The sequence below is a fragment of the Oncorhynchus masou genome, unplaced genomic scaffold (assembly GCF_036934945.1).
Source record: "Oncorhynchus masou masou isolate Uvic2021 unplaced genomic scaffold, UVic_Omas_1.1 unplaced_scaffold_4327, whole genome shotgun sequence".
In the NCBI taxonomy this organism is placed as follows: domain Eukaryota; kingdom Metazoa; phylum Chordata; class Actinopteri; order Salmoniformes; family Salmonidae; genus Oncorhynchus; species Oncorhynchus masou.
Window position 1 is genome coordinate 1 of NW_027010721.1, and position 2,201 is coordinate 2,201.

Consider the following 2,201-nt stretch of genomic DNA (forward strand, 5'->3'; position numbering starts at 1 on the left):
CATCACCCAGTAGCTAGTAGCTATTTTGTATAGGACTTCAATTACAATGCTTAAACCACTTAGCCATCACATCAGTAGGAAACTAAGGAAATTGATGAGGAGAAAGCATAAGTGGGCTATATGCTTCAAGCAAGTTAAGAATATGGTTGGGGAGACCCCATTGAAATTCAGGTCCAACGTCTAAAGAACTCGGCCATTGCAGCTGTTGGAATGAAAGTAAAGGGATTGGGATTTGGAAACAGACATTATTGGTGAAAAATGGTAAACTTGATGACACAACATTTTGATCTTATTGCGCCAAGTAACCTCGGTCCTTTCCAAAGCTGAGAAGGTTGGAAATTTAATGCGCAAGTCAAAAAACTATGTGCAGAGAAAGTACAAGTGGACTATTCACTGAGAATAAGATTTAAAAAGGAGAAGAGAGACCCAATGGGGTTTCAAGTCTGAGGACATACCCACATGGCTCTCAGAATTTCCATAATAAATCTAATACAAACAACAGTATATGTACTGAAGAGACTTTTTGAACTGTTTGCCAATGCAGATATACTCTGAGCACCTGAATCAAGGACAAGTCCATGCATTAAGCACACTTTATCCATATCAAGTCTCCAATGACATGTTGCAAATAAAGACTAGTTTGTCAAGCGCTGTGAGCAGGGTTCGAACCTGCGCGGGAGACCCCAATGGATTTCAAGTCCAACACCTTAACCTCTAGGCCATCACAGCTTCTTCTGTTATCTACAGACCCTTAACCAGTCCACTATCTCGTTCTGTCCATTTTACCTCTAAGGCCAATGGATTATTGCTATTGAAGAGCCTACTTGAAACGTTTGTCATGGAAGATCAATTTCCGAGCACTTGAATCAAAGGACATGTCCAAGCATTATCCATATCAAGTCCCCAATGACATGTTACAAATAAAGACTGGATTGTCAGAGCGCTGCTGGCAGGGTTCAAACCTCCACTGGGCAACCAATGGTTTTTTTTTTGAGTCCAACAATTTAACCATTCTGCAATCACAGCTTTCTGAGGTACCTCACACAAGGACAAAAGTATCCAAATTCAACTGCCTGGTTGAATTTTTGTTTCAAGCAAAGTTTAAAAAGGCAATTTTCTAAACGCAATCGTTGGACGAGCATAAAGTAAGGACAATTTAAATTCAAAGGAAATATACCCAATTATTAAAGGTCTACTTTATCATCACCCAGTAAGCAGAGTTGAAATCTGGCACAGGGAAAATACATAGGACTTCAATTACAATGCTTAAAACCACTTAGCCATCACATCAGTAGGAAACTAAGGAAATTGATGAGGAGAAAGCATAAGTGGGCTATATGCTTCAATCAAGTTAAGAATATGGGTGGGGAGACCCCATTGAAATTCAGGTCCAACGTCTAAAGAACTCGGCCATTGCAGCTGTTGGAATGAAAGTAAAGGGATTGGGATTTGAAACAGACATCATTGGTGAAAAATGGTAAACTTGATGACACAACATTTTGATCTTATTAAGCCCAAGTAACCTCGGTCCTTTCCAAAGCTGTGAAGGTAGGAAATTTAATGCGCAAGTCAAAAAACTATGTGCAGAGAGAAAGTACAAGTGGACTATTCACTGAGAATAAGATTTAAAAAGGAGAAGAGAGACCCAATGGGGGTTTCAAGTCTGAGGACATACCCACATGGCTCTCAGAATTTCCATAATAAATCTAATACAAACAACAGTATATGTACTGAAGAGACTTTTTGAACTGTTTGCCAATGCAGATATACTCTGAGCACCTGAATCAAAGGACAAGTCCATGCATTAAGCACACTTTATCCATATCAAGTCTCTAATGACATGTTGCAAAATAAAGACTAGTTTGTCAAGCGCTGTGAGCAGGGTTCGAACCTGCGCTGGGGAGACCCCAATGGATTTCAAGTCCAACGCCTTAACCTCTCGGCCATCACAGCTTCTCCTGTTACCTACAGACCCTTAACCAGTCCACTATCTCGTTCTGTCATTTTACCTCTAAAGTGACCAGATTATTGCTATTGAAGAGCCTACTTGAAAAGGTTTGTCATGGAAGATCAATTCTGAGCACTTGAATCAAAGGACATGTCCAAGCATTATCCACATCAGTCCCCAATGACATGTTACAAATAAGACTGGATTGTCAGAGCGCTTCTGGCAGGGTTCAAACCTCCACTGTGCAACCCCA

At 40.4% G+C, this 2,201-nt stretch overlaps 2 non-coding genes across 2 annotated transcripts; both read right to left on the reverse strand.

Moving 5' to 3' along the window:
• Window positions 1-648: 648 nt before the first annotated feature.
• On the reverse strand, window positions 649-729 carry trnas-uga (transfer RNA serine (anticodon UGA)). Its single transcript has one exon. It is a non-coding gene; the product is annotated as a tRNA-Ser (tRNA).
• Window positions 730-1,870: 1,141 nt separating this feature from the next.
• On the reverse strand, window positions 1,871-1,953 carry trnas-uga (transfer RNA serine (anticodon UGA)). The gene has a single exon. It is a non-coding gene; the product is annotated as a tRNA-Ser (tRNA).
• Window positions 1,954-2,201: the final 248 nt, after the last annotated feature.